The sequence below is a fragment of the Meriones unguiculatus genome, chromosome 17, assembly GCF_030254825.1.
Source record: "Meriones unguiculatus strain TT.TT164.6M chromosome 17, Bangor_MerUng_6.1, whole genome shotgun sequence".
Classification (NCBI taxonomy): Eukaryota; Metazoa; Chordata; class Mammalia; order Rodentia; family Muridae; genus Meriones; species Meriones unguiculatus.
Window position 1 is genome coordinate 33,670,044 of NC_083364.1, and position 21,040 is coordinate 33,691,083.

The following is a 21,040-nucleotide window of genomic DNA, read 5'->3' on the forward strand; positions in this document are numbered from 1 at the left end:
TAAAATCTTTTTTTTTCTTGGACGTTTATTTTCTCTATCAACTCAATTTCTTAGGCAATCTAAGAAATTGCCACACGTAGACCTACTTCCTGGCTTTGAATGAGTACACCAGATAACTAAACTGGTTAAGGCTGTACAAAAGTAAGGATGAAGTGTTGAGTGGAAGCTTTCCTTAAACATTCTTTGTGCCTGGATACAGCTCTAAAATCTCATGAGTTAGTTAAAAACAAACAAACAAACAAACAAACCAACAAACAGAACACAGGTTCTGGGCAGACATATTGAGGCTCAGGTTCTAGCCTTACATCTTTCTAGCTAGGCATTGAGTTCTTTTTCTCTTCCTCAAGTCCTTCCCTATAGCAGGAGTCTCACAATATGAGGGCAAGATTCAATGAGCTATGTATAAAGCAGCTTGCACTTAATAAACATCTGAATATCCACCTTTACTTCCCTTTCCTTCTTCCATAAAACTGAAGATTTTTTTTTTAAAGGCAACTTGGAACCAAATTATGACCTTGGGTAAATTTTTGAAATATTCTGTCTGGGGTTCCTTACCCTTAAAGAGAGAATCTAAAAGTTGTATCTGTAAGGGTTAATGTCTTCTTAGTGGTGCTTTTGAAATGTTTGTTTTATTCATTATTTATTAACTCGAGGGGCATGGACAAATGTTGTGCACAGGTGGGGTTCAGAGGATGACCTTATGGGATCAGTTCTCCCTTTCCATTGTTGCTCCATCCTGGGATTGAACACAGGTCACCTGGCTTGCTTGTCAACATCTTCGCCAGCTCCAGGGTTAAGGGTCTGATAGATGCCACAACCGAGGACACCTGGAAGATGGTAAATGCACACTTGAGGGTTGTCAGTGTTACTGATGTCATCACACTCACTCCAGAGGACACGAAGGTTGACAGAGATCAGCAACCTACAGGTTAGTAACAGACTGTCACACACACAGCTCTTCAGAGCTTTATCACCTCCCGAGCACCATAAACCTATCGCATGAAGGCTCATGTTCTCTCTAGAGTCTAGAACATCTTTATTGTTCCTTTTATATTTTTAATTGGGTTCTGATAGATTATAGTGGTTGCTAGACCTATTCTGTGAGGCAGTCATTTTGCTACAATTACATTCAGTGATTTAGAAAAGAAATTTTTTTAAGAAGAGAAAAATAGGACAATTGGTTGATTCTTCTACTTGGTTCCATAAAGGAATTAGGATGAATATCCTAATTATATTTAAGAATCTCAGTTTTAATTAGCACATGGTGACCCATACCTTTAATATCAGCACTTGGGAGGCAGAGGCAGGTGGATCTTTCAGGCAAGACTATGTAGCAAGTTCCAGGCCAGCTAGGGTTACCTAGTGAGACCTTGTCTTTAAAAAAAAAAAAAAAAAGAAAAAAATTAAATTAAATTTTACAAGTGTACTTTTAAATTTTTATCTCTTTAATCAGTAGGAAATGAACTGATTCAGGGCTGGAGAGATGACTCAGCAGTTAATGGCACTGGCTATTCTTCCAGAGGGCCCAGGTTCAATTCTCAGTACCCACATGGCAACTCACAGCCATCTGTAACTCCAGGATCTGATACCCTTACATAGGGTTTAAGTAAAATGAACTGATTCAAACCCAGCATGGTGGCCCACAATCTCAGCTCTCAGGAGGCTGAGACAAGAGACTTGAAAAGTTACTATTACACTCTTTCGAAATAAGCAGCATCACCAAGAGTGATCAACAAAAGCTAATGGCTGGAGGTGATTGACAGTTGCTCTTCAGGACAGGGGCCTGCATCCTTTAGGTGACCACAGCCCCTGCCCCCTCTGCACAGTGAACCTGGTTTGTGTCATTCATCTGTAGTTTCTCCCTGGACCCTCAGAGCGCCTGTGTTTTTACCCTGACCTAGCCCAAAGCTTTCAGGGCACAGGTGAAAGCTTGGGAGAGCTAGTCTGAAATGGTGTAGGCTTTTGAAACCTCTTTCACATGACTGTTTCAACAAGTCCACTCCTCCTAACCCTTCCCAAACAGTTCCGCAAGTAGGGACCAAATATCCAAACATATGAGCCTACGGTGGCCATTCTCATTCAAAGCACTACAGTGTATATGCATAAATAGCAAACGGAAGCTCGAGGGTCCTTTAAAGACTCCATGGGGACATTCAGGATTTTGAGATAAGAGTTTGTATTGTCTGGTCAACTGGAGCCCAAGAGTTCGCTGTGATTAACAAGAGACCAGCACCAGTGAAGTGAAACCTTTTGCCTTCCTGGAACGACTGATGCAGGCCAGCTAGAGCTGAGAAGTTAGTGGTGACAAAGAAGAGACCAGCACCGTAAGTCTGGGAGCACATTTCCTCAGAATCAACACACAGAATCTGGGATCCAGAGGGTGGCTAAGGCTGCCTCTCCTGCCGGCAGCTGAACTTGGTACTATATACCAGCCGCTCAGGTGGTACTGGTTTTGAAAGCGTGACATCATCCTGGAGAGTAGCTGAGGCTTGGCACCTTGCGGCAGGACCGGCTGAGTTCTTAAAGACAGGGTGGGAGATGCCACTGGTGAAGGTGCGGCCTCGGTTGCAGTAGAAGGCCGGGGATTGAAGGGGTCATGGAGAAGGCTGAGGCTTGGCACCGTGTGGCAGGGTCAGAGTCCCCAAAGAGAGCCTGGAAGGAGCTACCGGCGAAAGTGCAGCCCGGTGGCAGCCGGAAGCCCGAGCATTTTAGAGGTGCAGGAGCCCTGGGACAGCCTCCAAGGATAACGGCGGCTGTGGAACGGAGCCAGACTGAGCCCGCAGGACAAGCGATGCCTGCTGCAGACGGCAGACCTAAGAAGTGGAACTTTGGAGGGTGGAGGACTGTGAGTCGGTCCCAGAGGTCAAGCACTAACCTCTGCTTTTGAATTTCTGTCCTTTGCTTTGCTGGGGGTGCCCGGATGCCCTCTCGGAGTAGGAAAATATTAACTTTTTCTTTTCTGTTGTTCTTTCTTTCTTCTTATAGGAGCCCGCAGTTAAGAGACTGGGTGTTTTAATGAGATTTCAGAATTTCTGAGGGAGATGGAATATTTAAAGAGACAGAACTTTTAAAATGTGAATTTTTAAAGACTGTGAGGCCTTTAAAAGGTGAGATATTTTATGCTGTGGCGTTAAGCATCTTGGGGACCAATGAGAAAAGTTCTAGTTGAGAGGCGAAGTGTATGTGTGTGACGTTGACAAGTGGCAGCTGGCCTGGCTAGTTTTGTGTCAGCTTGACATGAGCTATCGTCGTTTGGAAAAGGAAGCCTCTGGTAAAGAAACATCTCCCCAGATTGGCCTCTAAGCAAGTCTGCGGAGACATTTTCTTTATTGATGATTAATGTGAGAGGGCCCAGTTCCCTGTCGGTGGTGCCACCCCAGAGCTGGTGGCTCCGGGTGGTGTAAGAAAGCAGGCCGAGCAAGCCACGAGAAGCAAGCCAGTACGCGACACTGCTCCATGGACTCAGCCTCCGTCACTGTCTCCAGGTTTCTGCTTGGAAGTATACGCTGAAATAAACCCGTTCCTACCCAAGTTGCTTTCTGTCATCTTGTTTCATCACAATAGAAATCCAAAGATGAGAGAGAGGGAGAGAGAGAGAGAGAGAGAGAGAGAGAGAGAGTGTCAGGGTGACTCAGAGAAACTCTGTCTCAAAAAAACAAAACAAACAAACAAAAAGAAAGAAAGAACACAAAAGAAACCCTAAGACAAATGTGAAAAGAAAACCAGCAAACTATTTTAAAAGTAGTTGTGCCATTTTGCTGTCCCATCAGCAGTATGCCATATTCTTTAAAAAAAATTTTTTTTTACTTTATTTAAACTTAAATCCCAATGGTCGTTCCTTCCCTCCTTCCCTACTCCCCCCTCCCTTTACCCCCAGGAAAGAAGAACCCACCTCCTCCCCACACCCCATATTAATCCTCCCCAGCACATCAAGTCACATCAGGACTGAGCATAGCTTCATCCACTGAGGCCAGGCAAGGCAGCCCTGCCAGAAGGAGGTGATTTAAAGGCAGGCAATAAAGTTCATTTTAGAAACAGTTCCCCTCCCCTCCACCTGCCAGGCGACCTACATAAAGACCGATTGGCCACATATGTGCAGGCTTTGTAAGCCACTGTGGGTCTGGGTTTGTTGTCTCTGTTGGTCTTCTTGTGGGGTTCCTGTCCCCTTCAGGTCCTTCATTTCCCCCCCAAACACTTCAACAGGATCCCTCATGCTTGGCTGCAAGTCTCAGCATCTGTCTCCATCCACCGACAGGTGGAGTCTCCCAGACAACAGTCATGTTAGGCTCCTGTCTGCAAGCAGAGCAGAGCATCATTAATAGTGTCAGGGGCTGGCTGACCCACCGTGGGGTGGGTCTCAGCTAGGGCCAATCATTGGTTGGACAGTCCCTCAGTCTCTGTTCCCTCTTTATCCCTGCACATCTTGTGACTGAAGTGACCACCTCCTAGCCAGGCAGGACTAGTGGTGGAGGGGAACAACAACCCATCCACAAAAAATTTGATCCAGAATTTACCCTGCCTAGAAGAAGTATCGTATCCCCAATTCTTAGACCACTTGCTTTGGTCAGTTGGTCTACATGAAACCCAGGTTATGACTGGGAGACCATAGTGCTTCACTGGCCAGGGCTATTCATGTCCCAGGCATCTAACTAGTGACCCTGAGCGTTTCCCACCATGTGCTGACTTGTCCTGAGTCACCACTGCTTCATGTCTGCTGCAATATGTTGCTCATTATCCCAACTGAACTGTCTGTATCACCGTCAGAGGTCTTGATGTATAGTCTAGCTTTAAGCTCTTCTGCAAAAAAAATAAAATAAAATAAAATAAAATAAAATAAATATATATATATTTCCTGTTAGTGGCTTTTATTTTGTTTTATGAATGTTTTAAACAATTTTCTTTCAGCAGTCCAATTTATTGGTTTTTAAGTTTTGCTTTATTTATTTATTTATTTATTTATTTATGGTCAGTTTTGAGACATACTGGCCAAATCCTAAATCACTAAGTTTGGGTTTTGTGCCTCTGGAAATTTTGTAGCATCTGCTCTTAGGTCTTGGGGTTAGCAGCAGCCAAAGGCCTGAAAGTTGTGTGTTTGAGAGACTTGCCCAAGATGACCTGGCAAGTCAGTGCTAAGCTGGCTCCATATCACATGACCCCTCGCCTTGCATACTTATTCTAGACTCATTTATAGAACAGAGTTTATCACGCTCCTGGAATCATGGGTGCACTGTTGCCAGCAGCGTAAGACAAGGCTCCTTTGAAAAATTATCTTTTGTCCTCTTGCCAGTTGGGGTTATTTATCATCTCTGAGCCCACACCTATGATTTTCCATTTTGTGTCTTTGCCAGCTGGCTTTGTGGAAGCTGCTGCTTAGAGCCCAGTGGTTAGAGACAGAAAAGCCGTCTCCACTTCTGTCGTCATCCACCAGCAGCCAAGGCCAAGCAGAGCTTTAGGTGCTACCCCAGCCTCTTCGGCACTTCAGTTCCAGCTGTCAGCCTCTGCTGTCTGCCCTTTCACCAGAGGTCTGGGTGCTTTCTCTCCTGTGGTTCCTTATACAGCTTCTTAAGTTTACCTTTCTTATATCGATCTTTATGATATCTAAAATTCGCCTTTTGCATGCTGTAAGTTAGAGTTCTAACTTTAATTTTTTCCCAGAGTGTTCCAGAGAGGCTTTAGAGGGGATAGAGTGAGCCAACAGCTTGGGTGAAAGTCACTAATCTGTAAATTAGTATGCTAATTGTAAAAAGAGTCACCCATGTGATCCCATCTTATTTTATATGTAGAGGAGTGAGACCCTCCCCTTTGTGACAGATAAGCACCTACTATAAACAGCTGAATTCATGCTCTAAGTGCTCTAAGTAAAATTAGGCTGAACTGCAATCATGAAAGAAAAATAGGCAGAGAACATGTGGCCAAGACCTCATGCCCAACCTTGAGGACCCCAAGTCCTGCCAGGCATACTGGTGATCTTCCTGTGGGTTCCTCCCTCTGACCACCTGATGTCCCATGTGCCACCCCTGTGCAACGTCCAAGGAGCCATTTCACCCTTCTTTGTACCACTGGCATGTCTCTGAAGCTGCTCGTGCGTGGCCCTCCCAGACCCAACACTTCTCATGATTCCTGGGCATAGTGCTAGAAGTGCTGGGCTTGTTAAGCTCAGGGCATGCTGGGAAGGAGCATCTATCCCTAAATGTCTTTTGCAAAATCATTCTGCACCCACTCTTGAGCTCACTAAAGCAGGCAATCTGGGAAATAATTCTCCCACCGGCAAATGAGAACCCACATCACAAAGAGTCGAACAGTCTCTTGAAATTTCAGAACCTCGTCCAGAGTCACACGTCCAAAACCAGGAATGGCAGGGACTGGATGCCAACTCCTCTGGTCCTAAGGACATTTTTCATCAGCATGCCCCACTTTCACAATACAGGCAAGAGGGGGTGGGGGTGTCTGTACAATGATTAGGATTGTTGCTTAAGAGTTTGAACCTCCAGAAAGCACTTGCTTTAGCTTGATCCAAATGAACAGCAGGCACAAAGGCCACTGCACTTGGTAGCACATCTTGGATTGCTGCTTTGGCCTGGAGTGACTACATTCTGCCTAACAAAGGGGCATGACCCTTCTTACAGCATTATGCACTTCATTTTTCACAGCATTGCTCACAGCTATAATTATAGTCCTTCTTGTATTATGGGCATTTCATATCTGCCTCCCTCCAAAATTCTATCAGAGCACAGGCTCCATCTCTCTTAAATATAAATGATGTGTTTTATGCATATGAGTGTTTTGCCTGTGTGTGTGTGTGTGTGTGTGTGTGTGTGTGTGTGTGCAGTGCCCATGGAGGCCAGAAGAGGGCATCATATCAAATGGAACTCTACAAACACTTGTAGGCCACCATTAAGTGCTGGGGACCAAGCTCAAGTCCTCTGCAAGAGTAGTCAACGTTCTTACCCACTCAGCCATCTCTTTCTAGCCCCCTTCTGTTTGTTTATAACTGTGCACTGAAGATGAAGCTTCATAGTCAGTAAGCACTTGTGGTATGCAAGAATAAACATAAGAATACATGAGTGTATTTCTATACGTTGTTGGCCACTGTCTAGGTACCTATACTGATCTAAGCACTGACATTAGCATCTCTCATGCTAAGACCATTGTTACAGTGAACATCTCCCAGGGAATAGCTGTATTTGCCAGCTGTCTCAAAGTCCAGCCTAAGGGTCAGTTCTACCAAAGCATGTGGCTCTCCAGCCCAAATTCAAACAAATCATGCCTGATGCTCCCATCGCCAAGCCCTCCTACATCTTTATCTGTGGCTCCTTCTAAAACCAAGTCTTAGGAGTTCTGCACAAAACAAACCCAAGATAGATGCTGATGGATAACAAGCTCTTTGTTTCTCCTGGGAAGCAGATTTTAATCTGTCGCATAGACAGGAACGGAAAGCAGGACTGATGGACTAGTAGAAAAAAAATGCTTCCTGATTCTAATAATGAGCCAATCTGTGCCTGTGTCCAGAAACCTCAGCTAGTGGGACAGTGGTAAACAGTGTTCCTTGAACAAGTACTCTGAAAAGAAACCTGACCTTTAACACTCTATAGAGTCTGAGCCTGATCATAAAAGCCGTTAGAGTACTCTAGACCACTCCGGCCCTGGTTGGGTGAACTTTCTATTAGATAAGGGAACCAAGTACTAAGACATTTAAAGAGCGAGTACTGTCCTGAGCTGGTATAGTTCATTCTGAGCAGTATAGTTAGTGACAAACACTTTGGAGTCAGAAGAGGGTTCAAGTTCTACCTCTGATTTTCCTAAGTAGCTTGTCTAGGGCATACTACTTCTCTGAATTATTTCCTCATTTATAAACTGGGGTATAATACTTACTTCATAAGGTTGCTGCAAAGTGTGTATGAGATAGAGAAGCAAGGCTCCGGCAAAAGTAGGAGTAGGCAGACAAGTAAGGGCTGTTATTAGTACCAACACTACTGTTGACATCTCATAGGCAGAACACGTAGATGCTGGACAATGCAAGATAAGTGGTGGGGATGAGTCAGTCTAGAGCTAGGTCTGGGGAAAGGGAAAAAAGGTTTGGAAATGAGAAATCAGAAGGATTGACAGCCTGGTGGGCCCAGAGAGGAGAAAAGTTGGCTCTAGTCCTTGCTCCAGCTGCGGTCAGCACTGAATAGTCCTCAGGGGACAGACTTGCGTTTCCTCAGAATCTTACGCAGTATTCCGAGGTCGGTGCTAACTTTTTCTGGACGTGGACATCCTGCTCAGCATCCCTGTGGAGCTCTGCAGGGAGGTGCTGTCTTGTGTCATGCTGGTTCTTTGCCCTTCCACTCCAGCCATCTCCTTGTCTCCTTAGGCCCAAGAGAAGGAACCCAGCTAGTGAGGTCCATGATGGATACACAAACCTGAGGTTCACAGTTTCATCTTGACTCCTGTTCTGTGTTCCAAGATTCATCGTGCCCGAGGAGGTGATAACAGGTAAGGATTTGCTGTTCAAAGTGGGTTGGTTGCCCAGGAGCACTGTTTGACATTCTGATTCCCTGAGCTCTGAAGGAGTCTCTGAGGATAAGACCTAAACATTTCCTGTGGGTCCTAACATTTATGAAGCCCTGATTTAACATGAGTTAAATGAGTCAGGCTGTCTTTCGGTCACTTTTTTCACACGTGCCCCCCTTTATTGCATAATTAAACATGCCTATTACTATACAAGAGAAAAAAAATTACTCTCAAACAAAACTGACAAAGCCTAATCAGTTGGCGCTACTTGATTTACAGGCAAAAGAAACCAAATAGCACAGGAGGAATCTAGTTTCAGACACAGCAGAAGTTACAGATTCAGAAGAATCTATCTCAGAATGGCCAGGCTCCAAGGCAGGACCTGAGGAGCAGGAACTAATGGGCACCTGGAGGGAACACTGCTACAGGAGTTGACTCCCAGGAGAGAATCTGATTGGTCGAGGCACAATCACATGACAAGATCTGACCCCCCCCCAAAAAAAAAGAAGCAGGATACCCCGAGGAGCGCCTCCCTGCACAGTGGGCTGGATGCCCAGCTGAACAAAATCAGGTGTTGGCCCCACACGCATGGAGGCATTAGGAGAAATGTTCCCAGCCTCCCTGGGCTCGCAGACTGCAGAGGCCGGGACATCAGGAGAAAGGCAGATGTGTGAGACTTCAGAGAGATGAAAGGAAATGTGAAAGTTTTCTTAGAGTGACTGAGGGAGTTCAAAAGCAAGGAAAAACACAGTAGAGACGGGAGTGCGATTGGATGTAGTTGGGAAGGCCAAGAAGAATGACCTTACGTAATGACTTCAAGAAGCCCAGGTCCTGGAAGCTGATGAGAGCAGATGTGCAGCATGTCCCCAAGAGGGAAGAAAGCACAGGCTTTCTAAGGTGTCTGTGAGAGAAGGCAGCAGGAGGCATGAGACCGAGGACTGCGCGCACGCAAAGTGTGCATGGCTCCCGGAGATGCTACAGAGCCGCAGCCTGGGACCAGGCAGGGAAACAAGGCTTGGGTGCTGCATTTGGGCATGAGGAAGTGCCTGGGTGTTGTAGCAAGAAGCTAAAGGAACAACATGGCCATGGTGGTCTACAGGTCATCCCATCATCCCATTCAAGGCCCGCGTGTAGGTTTTTTTTTTTTTTTTTTTTTTTAATAAAGATGATGAAAATAGCAACCTCTATGGTAAACGGTTGCCATCATTTAATTCCAACTGAAGTCGCTAGAAGAACCTATCTCCGAGCATAAAACTCACTAGCATTTTACAAGTGCTCAGTCTGACAGGGCAAGACAGAGCTAAATGCTGTACTAAACAGAGGTGACTTGACCATGTCACAGAAATCTACAACAAAAGCACAGGCCTGTTTGAGTCAGGCATATTTAACTTAATAGCCTATATGAAATTACACATTGAATAAAAAATTATCGAGGTTTTGCTAAGATGCTGACATAAATAAAGCTGTTAAAAGTTGACCAAAAAGCATGGTAGTGATTACTGGGATGAGCATGTTGGTGCAGAAGAGGAAGCTGAACATGATCTGGGTACTCGAATACACACCCAATGTGTAGAAATACACATTGAGCCCCATTAGCATACGTAATTAAAATCTGTCGTTTTAGTGACTTTTCTATTGGTACCATGAGAAACTGTAACCAAAGCAATTTATAAAAGCGAGTTTATTGGGGCTTACAGTTCCAGAGAGTGGGGGACTCCACTCTCCAGCGAGCATGGCAGCAGGCAGGCAGGCATGGCAGCTAGTCCATAAGCACAAGGCAGAGAGAGCTGACTGAGAACGGTGTGGGCTTTTGAAACCTCAAAGCCCATCTCCAGTGACACACCTCCTGCAATGAGGCCACACTTCCTAAGCCTTCCCAAACAGTTTTACCAACTAGGTAAATACATTCAAATACTCGAGCCTCTGGGAGCCATTCCCATTCAAACCTCCATACCTGCTCATAAACCTTTAGCACTTTATGTGGATATATTATATAAATGGTCGCATCAAAAGAAGCTTGTGTTTCTCTGGGGTATCTGTTCATTTTTTTACACAGTAGAGACTGTGTGGACAGTAGGCACTTCACGTACAGTGAATGAATGCTCACAGTAGGTATTTCACATTCAGTTAACGATTGAATGTTAGATACGTGTAACATCCACCCTTATTTTGATTATAATTTATTTTTAGCTAGCTAACGCTAAAGGAAAACTATCCCGTGTTATATATCTAAAATAGATTTTTGGTCAAACACATGCAAATATGTAACTTGTCAAGTGGTCTGAATACCAGGTGAAGCTGGGCTAATGCCTTGGTGTTGAGCCCACACTGAGCCCAACCAAGTAAAGCCAGGCTCCATTCTGAGAGTTAAACCAAGGGGCTGAGGGTGAAACCCAGTGGAAGAGTGCTTACTGAGTATGTGTAATGCCCCCCTCTTTAATCCCAGGATCATAGTAAGTAAGCAAGTAAAGAGGAACCCATGACACATTTATCTCTGGGCCACCACATCTTGTCAGGAAGTCAATGGGCAACACAGAAGATGCTAACGTCATTCCACGAGTGAAGGTGGGGCAAAAATACAATAGACCCAAAGCTTTGAAAAGTCCTGTTGGGGTGTGGTGGGGGTCCATCCATACTTCCCTTTTATTGGTGGTGGTGGTTTTTCAAGACAGGGTTTCTCTGTTTCTCTACATGTAGCCCTGGCTGCCCTGGAACTCACTTTGTAGACCAGGCTAGCCTCAAACTCACAGAGATCCACCTGCCTGTGCCTGCCGAGCACTGGCATTATAGGCATGTGCCACCATGTCTGGCTCATACTTTCTTTTTGTTTGCTTGTTTTTTGTTTGTTTGTTTGTTTGTTTTTAAGGCAGCATGACACCTTGGCTGTCCTGAAACTTACTCATTAGACCAGGCTGGCCTCAAACCCCAACTGCCTTTGCCTCTGCTGGGATTAAAGGTGTGCACCACCACCGCCAGGCAGGCTCCATCCACACTTTCTTAGAAGTCCTATTCCCTCAACGGGGCCTTCTTTTAGCAGAAAACTGAGGTAGTCACTCTGAACCCTCAGGAAGTTGGACCCCACAACTCAAAAACTGACCAGTCTAGTTCCAGACGGCAAGTCACTGCCTCCCCTCTTGTGCGCCCCCTCGACCCACATTCTCCCCTGCTAATTAACAGCAACTATTATGACTCCCGAGCCATTTAGAATGCACACTTGGTCCATGATTTATTTCCCCACTCTCACGAGTGCTTAGCATTACGCTTTTATTCAGCTAGTGCTGAATAAGTACCTCAAAAAAAATGCTTAATAATATAAACTCTGAAAACGGCTGTATAGCTGATTGCGAGTACCTAAGTTAGAGGCTTTTGCTGGCTTATGCCTTGGGGTACAAAATAAATCTGCTTTCCAGTGTTCCCCTCAGAAGATTATAAATGTAGAAGCCACGTCTCTGGTACATAGTAGGTTTAGTAAAGATTGATTGATTGAATGTATATTAAACATTGTTTGTGTGTGTTTTTCCCCTTTTGTTTTTTTCTTTGCTGTGTTGAACCCAGAGTGTCGTGCGTCATGGTAGGCAAGTGCTCAACCACTGAGCTGTACTATGACCTCTGACTCGGCAAATTAACTGAAAAATGCATACAGAGCATGGGCAGGGCAGGAAGATAAATGCTCAAATTCACTGAAAAATTGCAGCAATCCTCAAATCAAAAATAAAAAAAAAAAAAACAAGCCATAGTGAGAGGGGGGATGGGTGTGTCTGTATCACACTGGAACGCACTGAAAAGCCACCATTCCACAAGCTATGGGAAATGAGCTGTCACACTGGTCATTGCTACATGAGAACAAACAACTGAGAAGGTGCTTCCAAGCTTTCTCAAGTTAACTTTCAAGCTTACTCAATTTCCTGAGATGAAGAAGGAGTCTCGTTTTGGGGGCAAACTCTGAAACAGGAATTAGCTATAAATAAATGCACTTGAATTCCTCCCTTCTAAATTGCACAGGTCAGAATGCTTTATAAGGTCTGGGTTTTCTTTAGTGGGGAAGATGTGCAAATGAGGAATTAAACAGTAAAGTCAGACCTTGTCTGGAACGTGGCCTCTCTGCTTTTTAATAGGCCTCTTTTCCATTTGGTTTGAGATAAAGTGGCCCCAATTATTTTAAAATCCTTTAAAGGAAAAGATATCCATAAATTATGTTGTAGGCCTCTCCTGGTTTCCCAGAGAAATTAAATTCTTGCCTGAAATGACTTAAATCGCATGCACAGAACCAGACAAAACTCCCTTCTTGTCGAATTACAAAAAGCAGACACAGCAGCCCCGAATTTCAGAGCTAAAAAGATAAATAGAAATAGATATAAACACACCCCAGCAGCAAAATTCAATAGTGAGATCAAAGCTAAACTTCCGCCTTCACAGAGTTCCCGTTAAGATTTTTTTCCCCCTCTTTTGCACCATAATCTGAGCCTCAGAACCTTGGTTCCTATTCAGCCACAAGATCAAACAGCTCATACACATCTGCTGTGGTAGGGGTTTCCTTCTTTCTTTTTCTCTCTCTCTTTTTTTTAAAGGCATTCAATAATTGGTGGGGTGAGGGGGAAGAAGAGGGGATTGAACGTCAGCATAAAGACAACAGCAAAACACACCACGACAATCCTGCCGTGCAAGTGACGGCCGTGGGAGAGGATTGCATGGACACATGAATATTTGTGTAAGATAATTCCAACACACTCCAACAGAGGGTGTGGTTTTTTTTGGGTTTTTTGTTTGTTTGTTTGGTTGGTTTTTTTTTTTGTTGTTGTTGTTGTTTAAATTTTTCCCCCCCGTGTTGTTTGCCCTAGCACTGAACATTTTTTTCTGGTTTGTTTGTTTGCTTTTTAATCGAGAAGTCATCACTTTATTTCATCTCTTTCCAAATAGAAATCCTGTTCCGGACCTATTTCAGAGCAAGGTAGACAAAAGCCAGGCCTGGGGTGGTCTGTGACCCAGGCAGCTGTAGGCTTGGTCCCTAGTGAGCAGTAGAAGGGCAAGGCCAGAAATACTGGACAGTACCCAAGAATGAAAGCTTTGGAGGAGGTAGCCTTCAGTCAAGATCTTAAGGACAGAAACTGGGTTTCTACTAGAGCAGTAGGGAGGGGCAGGTCTCAGGCAGAAGGACCTAGTAGGACTGATAGAAAACGTGAGGAATGAGGCGGAGCTAGGGAGAGCCGAGAGGGGCTCAGGTCAGTAAGTGCTTGCTGTGCTGGCACGGGGACCTGAGCTTAGCCGGCTGAAGCAAGGCATGCGTGTGATCTCAGTGCCAAGAAGGCAGAGATGGGGGGGGGGGGAGGGCAGAGCTTGCTGGACAAGCAGACTAGTCCAATAGATGAGCTCCAGATTCAATGAGAGAGCCTGTCTCAAAAAAAATAAGGTGGAGAGCAACTGAGGAAGTCACTCAACGTCAACCTCTAGCCACAGGCATGCATACCCCTCCCCCCCACACACACACACAAAGGAAGAAAAGTAAATGCTCACGTGCCTAGGTAACTGGTGTGGTATGTAGAGGCCGGATGGGAGACACCATGGAGACCAGTGGCAATCTTGGCAATAGAATAAGCGATTGAGGCCACCATTTATTACAATGTTGGATTTGTCTACTCTTAAGTTTGTCTTTCCTTCCATCCTGGATACTCCTTGTCCTCATGCATTTTCGACCTTCTGTTTCTGAACAGTAAGATTTACAGCGTACAACTGTCCTCTGTCACAGATACAAATGAAGAAGAGCTGGGCATCACCCCCTCCCTCCACCCCCACACCCACTCCCATCACCCCTGATGAAAACTTCAAAGTAACCTGGGAAAAGCCAACCTAAGTGAACCCCAACAAACAAGATGTTTTAATCATCGCTTCTTCATTTTCTCTAGAGTTTCTCTGGCGAAGTCCACAAGCCCTGTTATTTCAGGGGCACTTTTGGCCTCTGAGATTCTCTTACTGAAGTCAACCCAAGGTGAGTCTGCTGTTTGGTCACATTAAGGAAAGCTAAACTACTGTAACAAACCACCCCCAAATCTCAGAGGCTCCATCCAATGTGTTCATGTCTTCCTTGGGCAAACACTATGCTCTTTAGCTGTTAGGGGTTGTTTGCATGCTGCCTTGGGGAGCCTGGGGTGCTTCCATTTGTCTGCAGCGTGACCCCAGATAAAAAACTTCCCACCCATAGACTCAAATTCTTCAGTTACAAGATGGAGCTGATGATGTCCCTGCCCATGGAGCTTATAGCACTATTATGGTTGGCAAATGCTTAATAATCGTTACAATTATGAAATCCATTAGCATATATTAAGTTCTTACTATCCATGAGGTACTGTGCTCCATGTTTTATGGGCATTATTTCATTTAATCCTCGTCACAAAGTTCCACTACCCTTGCTATAATCAAAATGTGGAAAGATATTAGCACTCCTATATAAAATACAAATGTAGCATATATTTGGCTCCTTCCCATCAGGCTTTGCACTTACTGATCTTCCTTCTTAGCAATACTCTTGTCCCAGATGTGATGAACATGGCTTATTCCCCACCTCCACTCTGGTATTCAGCCTCATGTCATCTAGAGAGGGTGTTCAGGATTCAGCACACAGTAGGTGCTTAGGATATAATTGTTGAGTATGAGTGATCTACCGTTACACTGCAAATCACTATGGGGGAAAAAAGTTCAGTGTTATTTTCCTTTTTCTGTAGCGATCTATACCAAAACCCAGGTTGCCATGAAAAGGGGCTCTGAGTTCGGAATGTTGACATCCTCACAGTCCAGAGTGGAGAAATCCAGCAGCTGAAGCCGGTCAGCTCTCCTCATAAAAGGCTGGAGGGGGAGGCGGGCGCATGCTCCCTCTCTGCCAGTTCCCAGGCAGCTGGGTCGCCTACACACGCCTTAATCAAGTCATCATATCTAGCCAGTGTCTCCTGGATCCCGTCACTTCTGAATGAGAAAAAAATTTGCCGACAAATTTCTATCAGCAGGAAGTTGGTGCTCTCCTGCGAGGCTGGATGAAAAGCGCCTGTGACGTCAGCAGCCTCCCGCCTTCCTGCCCCTGCTGGGGGCTTTGAGGCTTCGGTGTTCTCTGTTTAGGACCCCTAGCAGCCACCTGCCCCTCTGAGTGCCATTCAGACCCCACCACTGCTAGGGCTGCGCGGGATGAGCCCAAAACTTCCTAATTATGGACTTTGCTGACTTGTAATGTAAAAAAAAAGCTATTCACTGAAGCACGAAGGCTATCCACACCGGCCAACCCTGGCTTCACCATTGTCCCCACAGTAAGGACCGTTTGATTGAGTGCCAGAACGGTTCGTTGTTACTTATAAACGCCCTGGTTTGAAGGAAGGGCTGCCTGGCCTCTATATATGCCCGACGGCTTTCACTTTGCAGCAAAAACTGTGAGACACAAACCAAAAGCCCTTCTCACCCTTCATCAGAAAGATTTTCTTTCCCCCCTCACAGAGAGTTTTGCTGGAGAAAAAGAGCTGAGAGGATAAAGATATTGGTAGAGCTTAATGCCATAAATCTGATTAATTTGCCTTGTGACACTCGTCACAAAAAAAGCTAAGGGTCAGAGTCTTGCCTGAGAACTGACCTTTCACCTGCAGCCAAGGCGGTCACAATGGGGGCCCAGGGGCCTTTCACAGCTACCTGCTGCTTTGGACAAAGCAATTGGACACAGTGTTCAACATGATGGAGAATACCTCAGAGCCCAGTCCCTTGTTTTCTCTGTCTGTGGAACAGAAAGCGGCCAGGACAGCATCTTCACTCTCCTGATAGGACCAGGCAAGAGCCACTTCTAGGACACAAACACAGAAAGCACAAATAAGAGCGCCTTCTCAGTGGTGCATTCGCAAGCTTATATTGAATATCTTACAGATTGTTCAAAGGTGATCGAGTCTGGGTCCTTCACTAAGGAAGCACAGGGGTTCACGTTGCTCCCTATACAGGATGCACCCGGTGCCTAATACACGACCGTCCTTCCTGTGTGCTCCCAGGGTGACTGATAGACACTTTTGATTACACAAAGGAGGCTAGGCAAGAAAGCGATCTAGACTTCCTAGTCTGGGGAAAGCAGACTGGTTCTTGTGTGACTCTTGCGCTCACTTCCTGCTTCATTTTTGTTTTGAGACAGGGTCTCACACCCAACGGCCTCGAACTCCTGATCCTTCCGCCGCTGCCTTCTGAGACCTCGGTTTCGAGACGTGAGCCGCTGCGTGTGGCTTGCCTCTCTTAAGTTTCATAACTGCACCAAAGGAGCAGTGAAGAGATGGATGGCTCCTCTACCGCCATTCACAATTATTTATTTATTTATTTACTTTTAGTCCCTCAGACTGAGCAGTCTTGTGAGGCATGACTAGCTTCTCTGAGCCCCTCACCCCTATTTCCCAGTTGTGGTGATGCCCTCTGGGGACATCTCAGACACTTCCAGAGATTTCTGTGCCCCTGCACGCTGCCACCCGGCGCTGCCAGCCAAGCCTGCAGCTTTCTGGTTTTGCATTTCATCTCCGCCTTAGCAGGATGTGTTAACAGAGAGAGCATCTGGCAGAATGGCACCACGAAATGGGAACCAGACGCTCAGTCAAGCGCCACCAAGAGCTGTTTATCCGTGGAATTAACCTTTTGTTCGGCATTTGCTTTGTGGTGGGCTTGCGCTGCGCTTTTAAATTCGCACCCTGCCCTGGGTCTCCAAGAGGCACTCAGGTTCTGCTGAATCAGCGCTTCACACGCCTGGCAGAGGCGGTTCTGAGCAACCGGCAGCCAGGAAAACTTGCAGCATCCTCCTTTGGCAGTCACTTTTGGCTCCCCGTAGATTTATGACAGCAACAGATGGGCCCAGGTGGACTCAAGTGAGAATCTCAGACAGGCCCAGCTCCTCTGCCCACTGGAATTGTGTCTAGACAAGAGGGAAGGCTCATGCGCCTCCTGGATTTGCTTTGAAGCAACTGGAAGTGTGAAAGGAATTTACTGCCACAGGAAGGCATGCGGCATGCAGGCAAGACACCAGAATTGCTCTGGAGAAAAGGACTGAAAGCAGGAAGGAAGGAGGAAGGAAGGAGGGAGGGAAGAAAAAAAAAAAAAAGAAATCGCCCAACAGTGAAGGCAAATGCTAAATCAGACACCATTCTTCCCCTCCATTCTGTCTCCGAGATGGCAATGTGCACCGTTGGCCAGATCATTCACCATGATTCAGCTCTGAGGCATGCAACACAACCCCATCCAGTGTCAGTCGGAAGAGGATCAGTTGGTGCTGAGCATAGCCCTACTGGAGGTGATGGTTTTGATAGGTCCACCATTTTGCTAGGTTTACACAGAAGCCTCAGACGGAAAACATAGCAAGGTGCCACAGCTCTGGCTGAAGAAGTAGGGGGCCATGAGCCCAACTTCCTGATACGTTGCTTCCACCCTTCCCCCACAGGGCCCCTACCTAAGGAGACAACCCTGAGCGGAGGGAACTGGCTGAGTCCCTTAGAGTTAGTCTGAGCACTGACAGCAGGCACAAGAGACACTTTCCCTCACACCCTAGGTGAGCTGTATTCCTGGCTAGGCTGAGGAGAAACCCAAGGAAGCAAACTTGGGGCTGCCGTCCTCCCTGTGGCAGAGACACATTCCCAGGCTGTAGTGGCTGCACGTGACCAAAGCTTCTTGGAACTGCCCCTGGCCCCAGATCCAGATAACCAGACTTCGTCTGGGTGCCATGTGTCTGGCGTCTTAGAGATTTCGTTTTACATTGAAAATATAAACATCACAGTAAGGGGAAAGCTGAGTTCATTTACCCATCTTATGCTTTTTAAAAAGGTTTACTTGTGACTTACAGATTTTTTTTTTTTTAGAAAAATAGAAAAATGCAAGAAAAACAAACTAAATAATGTACTGTGTGTCTTCCACGAGGTTTATGTGTGATGCCGGTGTTAGGCCCATCTTCAACACAATAAACTTGACATTTGGGAAAGTACATATTAGTAGAGAGATTGGTGAAAAGCTAAGATATAACTTGAGTCGATGAAAAAATGTGTGCAAAACATTGTTTGGAAGATCAGCCCAGCAACTTAATACCAAATGTTGGCATCTGGAGAAATCCTGACTTGATGGTTTGGTAGGGAATATAAAGAAAACCTAAAGAGCACTTCGAGAAAAAAAAAAAATTGAAGAAAAGATTTGTTGCAGCGGCCCAGGGAAGCAGTCAGTCCTAGAATTCCAAAGAGCCAGCATTTATCACCAATGAAGTTGGGTAATGTAAAGGGCAGCCTGGGCCTGGAAACATTCCGGAAGGGTGTCTGAGGGTGAGGAGAGGGAAGGCTCTTCAGTGAACTCCGAGAAGCAGCCAGCAGTGAGGGGAAGAAGGCCAGAGAGTGCTGCCAGCAGCTGTGATGTGGCTGTACGGCCCAGAGGAAACGGCTCTCCCAACCTGCCATTAAAGCAGCTGTGGTCAGGCTGACGGTGACAGCTCGGTGCTGGCATGGTGCTCAAGATGCTGGCTGGCCCCAGCCATTAGGATGAGTGGGAATAGACAGTTCTCCCAAGCCCTGGACAAGGATACACCCTGCAAACTCACTGTAGTGGCTTAACTGTTCTGTGCCCACGTGTTGTCTTTGCTGCTCAGACTGCTGAAGCTGTGCCTTCCTTTCTATGGCTAAAAATCTGCTTGCATTCCCCACCCTCCTACTTTAAGTGAAATATGCAGATCTCAAATGCTTATTCAAGTTTGACAAATAAATATGCCCATGTGACTCATCCCCCAGTCAGAAACAGGATATGTCTACCACTCTGGAAGTTTCCTTCATGTCCTATCCTTGTGTCCCTCTGCCTGCGTATAGCATGAAGCAACTGATGACCTCATTTCTGATCCCCAGATTGGATTTGTTTCACTGCAGTGTCTCCTAAGTAGAATGACCTAATGTATCTTCCTTCCTCTCTGGATCGTTTCCTTAGCCTGGTGTATTTCCAAGACCTGTGTTGTTGCAGGCTCCAGTCACCCATTACTCTTTTCTTCATTTTCATTCTGAACATTATTTCATTGCATGTATATAGCACAATTTGCCATTGATTCCCGCACCTGTTGCTAGACATCTGGGATGCATCCATTTAAGGCTTTTTGACTAGAACTGCCGTGAAGATTCCTGTGGGGGCCAATATGATTTCACCCGATTTCCCTCTCCCAGGCCAAACGCCTGATAGTGGAATTGCTGGGTGGTGGTGCAGAGGTACGCTAAAATTCCAGACAGATATCCCGTGTGGTTGTTTAGGATTTCACACTCAAAGTGGGAATCTACAGGTGGCACCTGCGTTTCAGGCACATAAACACCCATACTATCAGGAGGGCATAGGCTTAGACAGTGTTCTGCAGTGGCCACACTCACAGCTGAGATAGCTGTCATTTCCTCCCTTATCGAGTACAGTGCTTGAACAGCTGATGTCTGAGATGTTCCTAGCTCTGCCAGGACACAGAATCTTCCATCTATTTTTTTTTTTTAAGGCAGGAAAACGTTAGTGATCATCCTCTTCCACAATTGTCACCTACTTTGCAACTTAGGAAGTTATTTGACGTGTCACCTAACAGCTTCAGGCCCTGACTCAGGTATAACACTCTGTGCTAGGTAGTTTTATATCAATGTGACACAAGCTGGAGCCATTTGGGAAGAGAGAACCTCAATTGAGAAAATGTTCCTCATCAGATTGGCTTTGGGGCAAGCCTGTGGTGGATTTTCTTCATTAATGATGGGTGTGGTCCCAGCTCACTGGGTGGCACCACCCCTGGGCTAGTGGTCCTGGGTGTTACAAGAAAGCAGACTGAACAAGCCATAGGAAGTAAGTCAATAAGCAGCAGCCCTCCATGGCCTCTGCTTCAGTTCCTGCCTCCAGGTTCCTGCTTTGCATTCCTGCCCTGACTTCTCTCACCAATGGAGTGTGGACTGGGAGTTGTAATCTGATCCAGACCCTCCCCCCCCCAAGTTACTTGTAGTGTGCATCATATAGACAGAAACCTAAGTTTAACCAGCAAAGAAATGGCTTGCAGGACTAAAGCAAGTCCAGAGGCCAAAGCTGAAGTTCAAACACAAAATAAGCAGACTTCTGCTACACCTCCTTGCCTTCTCTTGGTGTTGTCCCCCTCTCTTTGAGGATTTCATCCCATCCTTATCTTAGAAGTAAAACGCAGCAGCCTAACCCTCCTACATGCACAGAAGAGAGGCCACTGCTCAGCGGTGCTTACTCATGACAAAGCATCTTCTTTCCCAGAAGCTTCTGGAAAACTCCCTTTCATGTCTCTTTAGTCTATATTGAACTGCATACCCTTCCCCAAGCAACCACCATGGTCAGGATAATGCCCTGAGATTATTGGTATAGGGTTCAAATCTTGGGTGGTCAGTGGCTGGCGTCCTGGGTGGTCAGTGTTAAGTCCTGGGTGGTCAGTGGCTGGAGTCCTGGGTGGTCAATGGCTGGAGTCCTGGGGAATCACTGGCTAAAGTGCTGGGAGGAGTCAATAGCTGGAGTCCTGGAGGTCAATGGCGGTAGTTCTAGGAGTTCAATGGTCTAG

At 45.9% G+C, this 21,040-nt stretch overlaps 2 long non-coding RNA genes across 4 annotated transcripts; both read left to right on the plus strand.

Annotated features, from left to right (window-relative positions):
- The first annotated feature begins 711 nt into the window (after window positions 1-711).
- LOC132648526 (uncharacterized) lies at window positions 712-3,531 on the plus strand. 3 transcript variants are annotated; one of them, XR_009586938.1, is made up of 3 exons: window positions 712-928; window positions 1,454-2,845; window positions 2,986-3,531. It is a non-coding gene; the product is annotated as an uncharacterized LOC132648526 (long non-coding RNA). The 3 variants fall into 3 exon arrangements; XR_009586937.1 differs by having other exon boundaries at window positions 1,457-2,845; XR_009586936.1 differs by having other exon boundaries at window positions 712-2,845.
- Window positions 3,532-12,744: 9,213 nt separating this feature from the next.
- LOC132648527 (uncharacterized) lies at window positions 12,745-19,256 on the plus strand. Its single transcript, XR_009586939.1, has 3 exons — window positions 12,745-13,201; window positions 14,394-14,476; window positions 15,210-19,256. It is a non-coding gene; the product is annotated as an uncharacterized LOC132648527 (long non-coding RNA).
- The last annotated feature ends 1,784 nt before the right edge of the window (window positions 19,257-21,040 follow it).